Genomic DNA, 16,463 nt, shown 5'->3' with positions numbered 1-16,463 from the left:
TGCCTACAGCAAGATCTTTTTTGACCCACCTCCTAGAGTAATGGAAATAAAAACAAAAATAAACAAATGGGACCTACTGAAACTTTAAAACTTTTGCACAGCAGAAGAGACTATAAACTAGACAAAAAGACAATCCTCCGAATGGGAGAAAATATTTGCAAGCAAATCAACAGACAAAGGATTAATCTCTGAAATATATAAACAGGTCATGTAGCTGAATATTAAAAAAGCAAGCAACCCAATCCAAATATGGGCAGAAGACCTCAGTAGACATTTCTCCAAAGAAGACATACAGGTGACCAAGAGGCACATGAAAATCTCCTCAACATCACTAATTATTAGAGAAATGCAAATCAAAACTACAATGAGGTATCACCTCACACCAGTTAGAATGGGCATCATCAGAAAATCTACAAACAACAAATGCTGGAGAGGATATGGAGAAAAGGGAACCATCTTGCACTGTTGATGGGAATGTAAATTGATACTGCCACCATGGAGAACAGTATGGAGTTTCCCTAAAGAACTAAAAATAGAATATCATGTGATCCAGCAACCCCACCACTGGGCATATAACCTGAGAAAACCATAATTTAAAAAGACACATGCACCCTAATGTTCTTTGCAGCACCATGTACAATAGCCAGGTCATAAAAGCAACATAAATGCCCATCGACAGATGAATGGATAAAGAAGATGTGGTATATATATACAATGGAATATTATTCAGCCATAAAAAGGAAGGAAATTGGGTTATTTGTAGAGATAAGGTTGGACCTAGAGACAGTCATACAGAGTGAAGTGAGTCAGAAAGAGAAAAACAAATATCGTATGTTAACACATATATGTGGGATCTAGAAAAATGGTACAGATGAAGCGGTTTGCAAGGCAGAAATAGAGACACAGATGCAGAGAACAAATGTATGGACACAAAGGGGAGAAAGTGGGGGTGGGGGGTCATGGTGGGATGAATTGGGAGATTGGGATTGACATATATGCACTAATAATTATTAAATATATAACAAAGAAGAACCTGCTCTATAAAAAATAATAAAATAAAATTCAAAACAGAAAGAACCTGCTGTATAAAAAAAATAAATTAAAAATAAAGAGGGCAAGCTCAGTAAAAACAAAAATCATTTGCATTTCTATATGCTAATAATGAATTGTTACAGACGTTAAGAAAACAATTCTATTTACAGTAGCATCAAAAACAATAGTATGTTTAGAAATAAATTTAACCAATGAGATGAAGTATCTGTCACAAAAACTATAAAAATTGATAAAAGAAATTGAAAAAGACACAAATACATGAAAGATCATCCATATTCATGGATTGAAAGAATTAATATTAAAAATATGCATACTACCCAAAGCACATTCAACGCAATCCCTACCAAAATTCCAATGGCAATTTTCTTTCAGAAATAGAAAAAGTGATCCTAAAATTTGCATGAAACCACGAAGGACCCTGAACAGTCAAAGCAATCTTGAGAAAGATGAACAAAGATGGAGGCATCACACTTCCTGATTTCAAACTACATAACAAAGTAATAATATTCACAATGGTATGGTATTGTCATAAAAACAGATATATAGATCAATAGAGGAGAATAGAGAGCCCAGAAATAAACCCATGCATATATGGTTAATTAATTTTCTACAAATGTGCCAAGAATATACAATGGGGAATAACAGCATCTTCACTGAATGGTATGAGGAAAACTGGACAATCACATGCAGAAGAATGAAACTGGACACCTATCTTACACCATACACAAAAATCAACTCAAAATGTATTAATGACTTGAATGTAATGCCTGAAACCATAAAACTCCTGGAAGAAAACACAGGGGGTAAGCTCCTTGATGTTGGTCTCAGCAATAGTTTTTGGATTTGGCACCAAAAGCCTAGGTAAAAGCAACAATTAGCAGAGGAACTACATCAAATTAAAAAGCTTCAGTACAGCAAAGGAATACATCAACAAAATGAAAATGCAACATATGGAATGGGAGGAAATATTTGCATTCCACATATCCAATGAGGTGATTACCCAAAATATACAAGATACTAATACAACTCAAAAGCAAAAAATTAACACAATTAAAAAATGGGCAAAGACCTGAATAGACATTTTTTTCCATAGAAGACATACAAATGGCCAACAGGTATATGAAAAAGTGGTCAACATCACTAACGATCAGGGAAATGCAAATGAAAACCAAAATGAGATATCACTTCACACAAGTTAGGATGGCTATCATCAAAAACACAAGAGATAAATGCTGTCAAGAATGTGGAGAAAAGGGAGTCCTTATGCACTGTTTTAGTGGGAATGTAAACTGGTACAGTCACTTTGGAAAATAGCATGGAGGTTCATAAAGAAATTAAAAATAGAACTACCATATGAGCCAGCAATGTCACTTTTGAGCATATACTCAAAAGAAGCAAAATCATTATCTTGAAGAGATTTTTGTACTCACATGTTCACTGAAGCAATATTTATGGTAACCATGATATGGAAACAACATAAGTGTCCATTAACAGATGAACAAATAAAGAAGATATGACATATATATGTATGAATATTATTCAGCCTTATAAAAAGAAGGAAATCCTGTCATTTGTTTGAACCTGAAAGAACCTGGAGAGCATTATGCTAAGTGAAATAAGCCAGCCACAGAAACACAAATATTGCATGGTATCAGTTATATGTGGAATCTTAAAAAAAAGTCAAACTCATAGAAACAATAGAATGGTGGTGACCAGGGGCTGGGGGTCACAGAGGAGTAGAAATGGGGAGAGGTTAGTAAAAGGATAAAAACTTTCAGTCAAAAGATGAGTAAGTTCTGAGAATCCAGTGTGGTTCATGGTGATGCTAGTTTATAATCCTGTATCGTATAATTGAAATTTGCTAAGAGAGTAGATCTTGAGCATTCCTACAAAATAAATAAATAAATAAATATGTGAGGGTATGAATGTGTATTGATCTGCCTGTGGGAATCCTTTTAAAATGTGTACATATATCAAATCATAACACTGTATACTTTAAATATGTTATAATTTTATTTGTCCATATACCTCAATATAGCCAAAAAATCAATAAAAATTAGATAACATCCTACTAGATATCAACAACAGAACAGATATTTCACAAAGAACATATGAATATATGATCAATCTCATTATTAACCAAAGTAACTCATAAGATAATGAGATACCATTTCATACCAGAGATTGGCAAAAAATTAAGTTGTCTAAAATATTAAGTTCCATAAAAGTTACAGATCAATGGGACTGGATTTTTGGTGGAGCAGTAGGTAAGTTGGAATAGCCACTTTGGAGAACAGTCTCACAACAACATGTGAAATTGAACTTTTGTATACTCTGTGACTCCACCATTCCACGATAGGTATATACTCTAGAGAAAATTTTGTGGATTAGGAATCATATATGAGAGGCTTTATTGCTGTACAGTTCATAATAGCAAAAACTAGAATCAATGCAAATACCTACCTATTAGAAAGTAGATATATAAATGGATTTCTTATTTGCAATATCACACAATAGAATGTTACACAGCTAAACCCACCAACATGGATGATTCTTAGAAAGCTAATTTTTTCTGAACAAAAAAAATCAAGTCCCTGAAGACTACAGATATAAAGCTTAAAACAAGCAAAACTAAACTGCCTATTGTTTAGACATAAATACACAAATGGTTAAACATTTTTTTAAAGGAAGGAATTGATGTACACACAAAATATTGGATTGTTAGCTGGGGGAGGGAGTAGAATTATCTGGCACAAGACATAGCAAGGTAACAGCTAATATTCTTCTCTTTATGGTGGTTGGTGAGTACATAAGTGTTTTAATGCGATTCTCTGAACTGTACATGCGTTTATATTTACTTACTTTAGTAGGATATATTTCAAAATAAATAAAGTATTCTCATAACAACGATTAAAAAGATTAAATGTGGCTAATTTTCACAGTAATGAATAAATCTCCAGAACAAAGAAATATATTATAAATTAGGGAAATTTCTGTCAATGTTTCTATTGTCTCATTTATTTTGTACCAATAAGATATTCTGACACAATTTTTTGAAGATTTTGTTTTAAATTTTTCTTCCTTTTATTTATCTGTTTATTTATTTTTTTTACATCTTTATTGGAGTATAATTGCTTTACAATGGTGTGCTAGTTTCTGCTTTATAACAAAGTGAATCAGTTATACATATACATATGTTCCCATATCTCCTCCCTCTTGCGTCTCCCTACCTCCCACCATGCCTATCCCACCCATCCAGGTGGTCACAAAGGACCAACCTGATCTACCTGTGCTATGCAGCTGCTTCCCAATAGCTATCTATTTTACATCTGGTAGTGTATATATGTCCATGCCAATCTCTCACTTTGTCACAGCTTACGCTTCCCCCTCCCCATATCCTCAAGTCCATTCTCTAGTAGGTCTGTGTCTTTATTCCCGTCTTACCCCAAGGTTCTTCATGACATTTTTTTTTCTTAGATTCCATACATATGTGTTAGAATATGGTATTTGTCTTTCTCTTTATGACTTACTTCACTCTGTATGAAAGACTCTAGGTCCATCCACCTCACTACAAATAACTCAATTTCGTTTCTTGTTATGGCTGAGTAATATTCCATTGTATATATGTGCCATATCTTCTTTATCCATTCATCCAATGATGGGCACTTAGGTTGTTTCCATCTCCTGGCTATTGTACATAGAGCTGCAATGAATATTTTGGTACATGACTCTTTTCAAATTATGGCTTTCTCAGGGTATATGCCCAGTAGTGGGATTGCTGGGTCATATGGTAGTTCTATTTGTAGTTTTTGAAGGAACCTCCATACTGTTCTCCATAGTGGCTGTACCAATTCACATTCCCACCAGCAGTGCAAGACTGTTCCCTTTTCCCCACACCCTCTCCAGCATTTATTGTTTCTAGATTTTTTGATGATGGCCATTCTGACTGGTGTGAGATGATATCTCATTGTAGTTTTGACTTGCATTTCTCTAATGATTAATGATGTTGAGCATTCTTTCATGTGTTTGTTGGCAATCTGTATATCTTTTTTGGAGAAATGTCTATTTAGGTCTTCTGACCATTTTTGGATTGGGTTGTTTGTTTTTTTGTTATTGAGCTGCATGAGCTGCTTGTAAATTTTGGAAGTTAATCCTTTGTCAGTTGCTTCATTTGCAAGTATTTTCTCCCATTCTGAGGGTTGTCTTTGCTGTGCAAAAACTTTGAAGTTTCATTAGGTCCCATTTGTTTATTTCTGTCTTCATTTCCATTTCTCTAGGAGGTGGGGCTAAAAGGATCTTGCTGTGTGATTTATGTCATAGAGTGTTCTGCCTATGTTTTCCTCTAAGAGTTTGGTAGTTTCTGGCCTTACATTTAGGTCTTTAATCCATTTTGAGCATATTTTTGTGTATGGTGTTAGGGGGTGATCTAATGTCATACTTTTACATGTACCTGTCCAGTTTTCCCAGCAGCACTTATTGAAGAGGCTGTCCTTTCTCCACTGTACATTCCTGCCTCCTTTATCAAAGATAAGGTGACCATATGTGCATGGGTTTACCTCTGGGCTTTCTATCCTGTTCCATTGATCTATATGTCTGTTATTGTGCCAGAACCATACGGCCTAGATTACTGTAGCTTTGTAGTACAGTCTGAAGTCAGGGAGCCTGATTCCTCCAGCTCTGTTTTTTTGTTCCCAAGATTGCTTTGGTTATTGGGGTTCTTTTGTGTTCCATACAAATTATGAAAATTTTCTAGTTCTGTGCAAAATGCAAGTAGTAGTTTGATAGGGATTGCATTGAATCTGTAGATTGATTTGGGCAGTACAGTCATTTTCACAATGTTGATTCTTCCAATCCAAGAACATGGTATGTCTCTCCATCTATTTGTATCATCTTTAATTTCTTTCATCAGTGTCTTATAATTTTCTGCACACACGTATTTTGTCTCCTTAGGTAGGTTTATTCCTAGGTATTTTATTCTTTTTGTTGCAGTGGTAAATGGGAGGGTTTTCTTGATTTCACTTTCAGATTTTTCATCATTAGTATATAGGAATGCCAGAGATTTCTATGCATTAATTTTGTATCCTGCTACTTTACCAAATTCATATATTAGCTCTAGTAGTTTTCTGGTTGCATCTTTCGGATTCTCTATGTATAGTATCATGTCATCTGCAAACAGTGACAGCTTTACTTCTTCTTTGCCAATTTGGATTCCTTTTATTTCCTTTTCTTCTCTGATTGCTGTGGCTGAAACTTCCAATACTATGTTGAATAAGAGTGGTGAGAGTGGGCAACCTTGTCTTGTTCCTGATCTTAGTGGAAATGCTTTCAATTTTTCACCACTGAGGATGATGTTGGCTGTGGGCTTGTCATATATGGCCTTTATTGTGTTGAGAAAAGTTCACTCTATGTCTACTTTCTGCAGGGATTTTATCATAAATGGGTGTTGAATTTTGTAGAAAGCTTTCTCTGCATCTATTGAGATGATCATATGGTTTTTCTCCTTCAGTTTGTTAATACGGTGTATCCTGTTGATTGATTTGCGTATATTGAAGAATCCTTGCATTCCTGGAATAAACCCCACTCGATCATGGTGTTTGAGTCTTTTAATGTGCTGTTGGATTCTGTTTGTTCATATTTTGTTGAGGAATTTGCATCCATGTTCATCAGTGATATTGGCCTGTAGTTTTCTTTCTTTGTGACATCCTTGTCTGGTTTTGGTATCAAGGTGATGGTGGTCTCGTAGAATGAGTTTGGGAGTGTTCCTCCCTCTGCTATATTTTGGAAGAGTTTGAGACGGATAAGTGTTAGCTCATCTCTAAATGTTTGATAGAATTTGCCTGTGAAGCCATTTGGTCCTGGGCTTTTGTTTGTTGGAAGATTTTTAATCACAGTTTCAATTTCAGTGCTTGTGATTGGTCTGTTCATATTCTCTATTTCTTCCTGTTTCAGTCTTGGCAGATTGTACATTTCTAAGAATTTGTCCATTTCTTCCAGGTTGTCCATTTTATTGGCATAGAGTTGCTTATAGTAATCTCTCATGATATTTTGTATTTCTGCAGTGTCAGTTGTTACTTCTCCTTTTTCATTTCTAATTCTATTGATTTGAGTCTTCTCCCTTTTTTTCTTGATGAGTCTGGCTAATGGTTTATCAATTTTGTTTATCTTCTCAAAGAACCAGCTTTTAGTTTTATTGATCTTTGCTATCATTTCCTTCATTTCTTTTTCATTTATTTCTGATCTGATCTTTATGATTTCTTTCCTTCTGCTAATTTTGGAGGGTTTTGTTCTTCTTTCTCTAATTGCTTTAGGTACAAGTTTAGGTTGTTTATTCAAGATGCTTCCTGTTTCTTAAGGTAGGATTGTATCATTATAAACTTCCCCCTTAGAACTGCTTTTGCTGCATCCCTTAGATTTTGTGTTGTCATGCCTCCATTGTCAATTGTTTCTAGGTACTTTCTGATTTCCTCTTTTATTTCTTCAGTGATCACTTTGTTATTAAGTAGTGTATTGTTTAGCCTCCATGTGTTTGTATTTTTTACAGATCTTTTCCTGTAATTGATATCTAGTCTCATAGTGTTGTGGTCACAAAAGATACTTGATACAATTTCAATTTTCTTAAATTTACCAAGGCTTGATTTGTGACCCAAGATATGATCTATGCTGGAGAATATTCCATGAGCACTTGAGAAAAATGTGTATTCTGTTGTTTTTGGATGGAATGTCCTATAAATATCAATTAAGTCCATCTTGTTTAATGTATCATTTAAAGTTTGTGTTTCCTTATTTATTTTCATTTTGCATGATCTGTCCATTGGTGAAAGTGGGGTATTAAAGTCCCCTACAATGATTGTGTTACTGTCGATTTCCCCTTTTATGGCTGTTAGTATTTGCCTTATATATTGAGGTGCTCCTATGTTGGGTGCATAAATATTTACAATTGTTATATCTTCTTCTTAGATCGATCCCTTGATCATTATGTAGTGTCCTTCTTTGTCTCTTCTAATAGTCTTTATTTTTAAGTCTATTTTGTCTGATATGAGAATTGCTACTCAAGCTTTCTTTCGGTTTCCATTTGCATAAAATATCTGTTTTCCATCCCCTTACTTTCAGTTTGTATGTGTCTCTAGGTCTGAAGTGGGTCTCTTGTAGACAGCATATATATGGGTCTTGTTTTTGTGTCCATTCAGCCAATCTGTGTCTTTATGTAGGAACATTTAGTCCATTTACATTTAAGGTAATTATTGATATGTATGTTCCTATTCCCATTTTCTTAATTGTTTTGGGTTCGTTATTGTAGGTCTTTTCCTTCTCTTGTGTTTCTTGCCTAAAGAAGTTCCTTTAGCAGTTGTTGTAGAGCTGGTTTGGTGGTGCTGAACTCTCTCAGCTTTTGTTTGTCTGTAAAGGTTTTAGTTTCTCTATCAAATCTGAATGAGATCCTTGCTGGGTAGAGTAATCTTGGTTGCAGCTTTTTCTCCTTCATCACTTTAAATATGTCCTGCCAGTCCCTTCTGGCTTGCAGAGTTTCTGCTGAGAGATCAGCTGTTAACCTTGTGGGGATTCCCTTGTGTGTTATTTGTTGTTTTTCCCTTGCTGCCTTTAATATGTTTTCTTTGTATATAATTTTTGACAGTTTGGTTCATATGTGTCTTGGCGTGCTTCTCCTTGGATTTATCCTGTATGGGACTCTCTGTGCTTCCTGGACTTGATTAACTATTTCCTTTCCCATATTAGGGAAGTTTTCGATTATAATCTCTTCAAATATTTTCTCAGTCCCCTTCTTTTTCTCTTCTTTTTCTGGAATCCCTATAATTCGAATGTTGGTGCATTTAATGTTGTCCCAGAGGTCTGAGTGTCCTCAATTCTTTTCATTCTTTTTTCTTTATTCTGCTCTGCAACTCTGCAGTAATTATTTCCACTATTTTATCTTCCAGGTCACTTATCTGTTCTTCTGCCTCAGTTATTCTGCTATTGATCCCATCTAGAGTATTTTTCATTTCATTTATTGTGTTGGTCATCATTGTTTGTTTCATCTTTGTTCTTCTAGGTCCTTGTTAAATATTTCTTGCAATTTGTCCATTCTATTTCCAAGATTTTGGATCATCTTTACTATCATTATTCTGAATTCTTTTTCAGGTAGACTGGCTTTTTCCACTCCATTTGTTAGGTCTGGTGGGTTTTTATCTTACTCCTTCATCTTCTGTGTGTTTTTCTGTCTTCTCATTTTGCTTATCTTATTGTTTGGGGGGTCTCCTTTTTGCAGGCTGCATGTTCGTAGTTCTGTTGTTTTTGGTGTCTGTCCCCAGTGGCTAAGGTTGTTTCAGTGGGTTGTGTAGGCTTCCTAGTGGAGCGGACTAATTCCTGTGTTCTAGTGGATGAGGCTGGATCTTGTCTTTCTGGTTGGCAGGTCCACGTCTGGTGGTGTGTTCTGGGGTGTCTGTGGCCTTATTATGATTTTAGGCAGCCTCTCTTCTAATGGGTGGCGTTGTGTTCCTGTCTTGCTAGTTGTTTGGCATAGGATGTCCAGCACTGTAGCTTGCTGGTTGTTGAGTGATGCTGGGTGCTGGTGTTGAGATGGAGATCTCTGGCAGATTTTCACCATTTGATATTATGTTGATCTGGGAGGTCTCTTGTGGACCAGTGTCCTGAAGTTGGCTCTCCCACCTCAGAGGCACAGCACTGACTCCTGGCTGCAGCACAAAGAGGCTTTCATCCACACGGCTCAGAATAAAAGGGAGAAAAAGTAGCAAGCAAGCAAGCAAGCAAGAAAGAAAGGAAGGAAGAAAGAAAGAAAGAAAGAAAGAAAAAGGAAGTAAGTAAGGAAGGAAGGAACAAAGGAAGGAAGGAAGGAAGGAAAGAAAGAAAAGAAAAAAGAAAGAAAGAAAGGAAGAGGATAAAATAAAGTAAGATAAAATAAAATAAAGTTATAAGAAAAAAATAATTATTAAGAAAATAGAATTTTTAAGTAAAGAAAAAACGGACGGATAGAACCCTGGGACAAATGCCGAAAGCAAAGCTATACAGACAAAACCTCACACAGAAGCATACACATACACACTCACAAAAAGAGGAAAAGGGGAAAAAATCATAAATCTTGCTCTCAAAGTCCACCGCCTCGATTTGGGATGATTCGTTGTCTATTCATGTATTCCACAGATGCAGGGTACATCAAGTTGATGGTGGAGTTTTAATCCGCTGCTCCTGAGGCTGCTGGGAGAGATTTCCCTTTCTCTTCTTTGCTCGCACAGTTCCCAGGGCTCAGCTTTGGATTTGGCCCTGCCTCTGCTTGTAGGTCACCGGAGGGCGTCTGTTCTGTGCTCAGAAAGGATGGGGTTAAAGGAGCCGCTGACTCAGGGGCTCTGGCTCACTCAGGCCGGGGGGAGGGAGGGGTGCGGGTGTGGGGCGAGCCTGCGGCAGCAGAGGCCAATATGACGTTGCACCAGCCTGTGGCGCGCCGTGTGTTCTCGCGGGGAAGTTGTCCCTGGATCCCAGGACCCTGGCAGTGGTGGGCTGCACAGGCTCCCCGGAAGGGAGGTGTGCATAGTGACCTGTGCTCACACACAGGCTTCTTGGTGGTGGCAGTAGCAGCCTTAGCCTCTCATGCCCATCTCTGGGGTCCACGCTGTTAGCTGCACCTCGCGCCCGTGTCTGGAGCTCCTTTAAGCAGCGCTCTTAGTCCCCTCTCCTTGCACACCAGGAAACAAAGAGGGAAGAAGAAGTCTCTTGCCTCTTCGGCGGGTCCAGAGTTTTCCCTGGACTCCCTCCCAGCTAGCTGTGGTGCACTAACCCCCTGCAGGCTGTGTTCATGCCGCCAACACCAGTCCTCTCCCTACACTCCTACCGAAGTTCGAGACTCAGCTCCCAGTCCCACCCGCCCTGACGGGTGAGCAGACAAGCCTCTCGGGCTGGTGAGTGCTGGTTGGCACTGATCATCTGTGCGGGAATCTCTCTGCTTTGCCCCCCGCACCCCTTTTGCTGTGCTCTCCTCCACAGCTCCGAATCTTCCCCCTCCGCCACCTGCAGTGTCCGCCCACGAAGGGGCTTCTAGTGTGTGGAAACCTTTCCTCCTTCACAGCTCCCTCCCGCTGGTGCAGGTCTGGTCCCTATTCTTTTGTCTCTGTTTATTCTTTTTTCTTTTGCCCTACCCAGGTACGTGGGGGAGTTTCTTGCCTTTTGGAAGGTCTGAGGTCTTCTGCCAGCATTCAGTAAGTGTTCTGTAGGAGTTGTCCCACGTGTAGATGTATTTCTGATGTATCTGTGGGGAGGAAGGTGATCTCTGCGTCTTACTCTTCTGCCATCTTCCCTCTCTACGCCTATTTTTTTCTTTCTTAAATGCACTAGTCCTTTCATAGTATGACACTTTTAATTATGGCCTAAGATGTATTTAGCTTTAAAATTACTATTCTTCCAAATATAAATATATGTGCAGAATGTCTTCCAAATTACTCTAAGGACATTTTCAACCATTTTTTCATTAATTATGAAGCTAGAATTATTTAAGTGCCTTAAATCAAAGGCAGTTATTTGGCAAACTTTTTCATAGCTAAAGATAGCTTTCATCAACAAGAAGAATTACAAAGGTCCCAAGGCTCAAAGATATAACTAAGTTTGTTGGATATCATTGCCCAGCGTCCCGAGTGACAAAGCACTTGACAATGAGATAGTGGGTGGTCCTGAAGCACTATTTCCAAACTTTCTCCTCCGTGACAGGACTTAGTCCTTTGGTAAGGAGGATTGTGGTGAAATGTTGAAGTCATATGGATGCACTTATTTTTTACTTTAAGATTCTTGAATAGAACATGTACACATATCTAGTTGACACAGTAGCTTTCCCTCACTGCTGCATAAGGCAGGAAAAAAGGTTCTTAATGTGATACTCACAACAAGATCTCATGTGGTTTCTAGAAGGATCAGGGGAAGGAAGCTGTTACAAGAGGTTTTTTTTCTGAAGAGTGGTTACTGGGCCTCTCTGCAGCTCACCTGACTCAGTGACACTGATTCAACTCACTTGCTGTATCTCCAATTGGGAAACAGAGGGTAAGATTGCAGGAGCCAAGCAGCAGATATATTCACTACTACTCTTAAGTTTTCTGAAAGAGACACTTGTCCTTCTTTGAATGACTGTCCTGTTCTCCATAATAGTTATTTAACAAAATCATCAGAGGATCATAACATCCTAATGCTCGGCTTTTCAGGGACATACATGGCAGTGTGCCAGGGATACAAAAGTCACAGAATAAACACAGTACATCATTCAGGAATTTTAACTTCATCCAAAAACTTAGAGATGAAATTTTACATAATTTAATCTGGTATGAAAGTTATATCAGTTTTACAGTGAATCAGATAAAGACATGTTATGGGAAAGTAGTCACAATTCACATGCTTTTTTAAAGGTAAATCTTCTGGCTTCAAAAAATTTCCCATTTTTATTGAATCCCTTTGGGGATTGTGCTCCCAGAGTGCCTTAAGTAATCTCCTGTGGCTATGCATGTACCTTCCTCTGCTTTGATGGAAAAAGTTTGAGACATACTGCCCTAAGTTATTCCAGAATTAGAAGAGACTAGATATTTTTTAAGGAATAATCTGTATTAGTGTGTAAATGGACAAGTCAGGGCACTCCAAAGTGTTGATCCTAATTGGACATTGACTTACTACTGTAAAATAACTTTTTCTTTTTTCCTGTTTTAGGAATCATTGTGCTTCCAAAATTTTGTACATCTGGGCTGATGAATAATTAGCAGGAGGTGAGAGAAGATTTTTACCTCAACAGTAGACATAGAGAGAAGGAAGACTTTTTTTATTCATTGAAGTCAAGTCATAAGATCTCTTTTTTGCAAATGAGCTAAGATATAGTGGATAGTAGAGAGATGGTAGGCCTTTCAGGCAGGGCAAGGCAAGCCGTGACATGTTCTCTGTGGATAGAACTCGGATGCCAGTAAGCCAGACAGAGGAGGCCCTCACAGACCTGAGGCACCCACCCTGGGTGGCTGGGAGCATGGATATCTGTGGACGTGGGCAGCGGGCATGTGGCCCTCTCTTCCTCTTGCTACCACTCAACCTGGGGTCTTGTTGGAAAGACAGTGACAGAACTTTCTGCCCATCGGCTAGTTGATCCCACACTTTCTGAGCTGGGCACAGGGAGCCTGGGGCAGGAGGCGTGGAGTCTCGGGACCACGCTGAGCTTTCTGGCACCACCGTCGAGAATGTGGGAAACTTGAGTTCTTTTTGTTCCTTCCCAGAACGGACTCTAGTGGTTCCATCAGCCCCTCCCTCCCTGTGCACCCTGCTTGCCTTCCTTGCCTCCCTGGGTGGCCCCACTGCTCTCAGTGGGGGAGGTGGCTTGGTCTGCCTTCCTCCAATTTCCACCCACTTGTCTGCCTAACCTGGTCTTAGGCTGAGCATTTATTTAAGAATAAAATCGTGGTGGTGGTCAAAAAAAAAATTTTTTTTTTGCCTCAGTACAGTGGAAGCAAGAAAACTACCTATTTGGAAGAACCCAGGTTGTGGCATGACAGGGCATGGCAAGATGTGGCCTGTCATTGCTCAGGGTCGGGAAAGAGATGACAAAGATGAGTCACGATGATCAACTTACAGAGAAGACTGACTTACTGAAAGAGAGGAACAAGTGAGAACAAGTGCCTGTTTGTTCAAACCAATTATTCAAGACAAATGACATGGTTTGGGGCAGAATATGAAGTAGTGGTACCTGAGTCTCAATTTCTTCATTTATAAGATGGGGTAACACCACCTTTCAGGGCCTTGTGGTTTAAAGAGATAATTTAAATCATCTGGGATAGTGTCTGGTATTAAGCAGGCACTCCATAAACGGAAGCTGCTGTTATTATCATTGATATTTACTTGTATGCAACCTATGTTGGCTTATATGTGGTAAAATAAACCCAAGGGTTTAATGGTACATGTAGAAAAAGTGTGAAAACTGTCCATAAGATACCAGCTCTGAGCTACTAGGAGGGCTCTGTAAAAACCCATGCAATAGGGACTAGTCACTTGCCAAGTCTGGCGTAGCCCAGTCTGCAGCCACAAGTAAACTGGAAGATGTTTCCGTCTCCTTTTTTCCTCTCAGATGCTCAGTCCTCAAGTGGCTTCCAACATTCACCTCCACTGAACCTCAGTGATAGAGATATTCTTCCTTAAAATTTCCAAAAATCTAAGAATAGTTTTATCTACAAAGAAAGTCTCTCTTTTAATAAAGATACCTACCTATTAGGTTATATAACCCCTGTGAACTCCTTGCTGAGAAGGGGTGTGAAATTTTTAATGGCTTACCTGTGCTTTGCATTTGCTTCCTGTTGCAGGTCATTATGCCACTCTCTTGATATTTCCTCCTGGTCACAAAGATGGCCTTGAAAGCCCAGGCTTGTGGGCACAACATTCATAGACCAGTACTTGTCAAAATTCCAGTGTATACATGGGTTCCAGTTAAAATGCAGACTGTGATTCAACATGTCTGGGGTGGGACCTGAGAGCCTAAAATTCTAACAAGCAACCAGGTTCTGCTGAAGCTGCTGGTCTGCAGAGTACACTTTGAAGAGCAAGGTGCTAGACCAGAAGGCCAGGTGAGCCATGTTTCTGGTTCATTGGCTGCTTCCTCATTTTTTGAATTTTAGGTCATCTGTGAGCAGCTCAGCAAAGCCTCACCACCACCTTCCCGAGTCCTACCTAGACCTACTGCTTAATCAGTATTTAAAGACCCAGCTTTAAATAAAAAAGGTGCAGCTAACTCATGCTGCAGGGATTTCTGGATGCACACTGGGTGGATTTTGCTAATTGGTAAGGTCTGCCCTTAACCTGTTTACTGGGAAAATGACATGCATATTTTATGAAAGCACATTGAATTATGTATCTGTGATTACAGAAGATTAAGAAGAAAGTCAGTTCTAAAGAAAATTCTGTTTGTTAGCTACCAAGAATTTAGCTGACTCACTTCTTCATTCTTTTTCTCTTTCTTTTGGAAAAACTTGCCCAGCCAAGCACAAAATGGCTCTGGGAGACTCAGGTCCCAGCAGGATAAGGAGACAAGTATTCTCCCCTTTACAAAAATGCCCTTTCTTTCAAAGGTATTTATTTGAAATCTCTCTTTGCTATTTTCACATCAACCCTGAAGTTATTTTCCAGCAGAGTGTATATACATTTTAATCAACATTATCTTAAGAGGAAATGCTATACTTTAATTAATGGCTCAAGGATTGTGTTAAGTATAACAATTGCCTGACAGTCATAGTTTTGTGTTAACTATATGACTGCTGTTTGTGCTTCGTTTATTCAAAAGTCATGTTATTATCATCTCCAGATAATCAACATTTACTTCCAGCATTCAGAGCATAAGCAAGATGGTGCCCTACTGGCCAGCAATTTTGTTTAACGTGCCTCATTGCAGCATCTCAGCCCTCAGTGCAAGGAGGTCGTGCCTACTTGGTATTACTCTGTGTGGTGGAGATTAAGATGATGACAGGTTGCATTTTGTGATGCTTTAGGAAAATGTAACAAATTAAAGGGAAATCATGAGGTGCTCAATATATTCTATAAAACACAATTCTTACCCCTGTCTTCGTTCTTATTCTTCCTATATTTCAGCTTCACATGAGAGAAATCACCTCTGGCTTGTAGTGAATACTACATGTAGAAAGAATATTGAAGCATAAAACATCCAAAGGCAGCATTGTTTACTGGTGCTGTGTCTATCCACAGAGAAGCCCAAGGCAGGAGGAGAAGTCAATAATACTGAGACCGTCTCTATTTAAAATGTTGGTATTTTATTCCCTGTTATAAGGGATTTTGTATTAATTTTAATTTTTAAAGCTATCATGTTAAAATATTATTTATCTTTATTAGTTTTTTTAACACCCCCTTAAATTTTGTGTCCAAGACTAGAACCTTACCTTAGTCTTGGCCCTGTCATTAGAGAGGTGATAATCTATTTAACAGCTAAGAAAAGGAGACCACTTACAAAGAAAAGGCTGAGTTGATGTCACTGCGCTTTGAGCAAAAAGAAAAAAAATGACAGGTTGGGTTTTCATGAATTGGAAATCAAAGCTAATAGGGTGTGGATGTTTAGCTGATTCTTGAAGCTGCAGGGAGCAGAGGAGATGCTGTGAGCTTTTTCAGAAGGCTCTTCTGTGTCAACTTAAAATCATCTCATAAAAGAGACGCATTTGTTGCAATTAGACTTTATCAGTTTATCTGGGTTTTCTTTGTTTTAATAGGTGCTTTATATAGTAATTCACTACTTGTATCAAAGCTGACTTTTAATGCACATGATTTAGAGGCTGAGAACAAATTGACGTGGGTGTAGGAGGTAGCCATTCTCCCAAATGCCAGGCAATAGGATTGCTGTGATCTTTCAAACCAAAGACTTCATCCTGGCAGTTGTAGCCTCCTTTTTTATTTTC

Source organism: Phocoena sinus, chromosome 8 (genome assembly GCF_008692025.1).
Source record: "Phocoena sinus isolate mPhoSin1 chromosome 8, mPhoSin1.pri, whole genome shotgun sequence".
In the NCBI taxonomy this organism is placed as follows: domain Eukaryota; kingdom Metazoa; phylum Chordata; class Mammalia; order Artiodactyla; family Phocoenidae; genus Phocoena; species Phocoena sinus.
Note: the sequence above shows the minus strand (reverse complement) of the source record.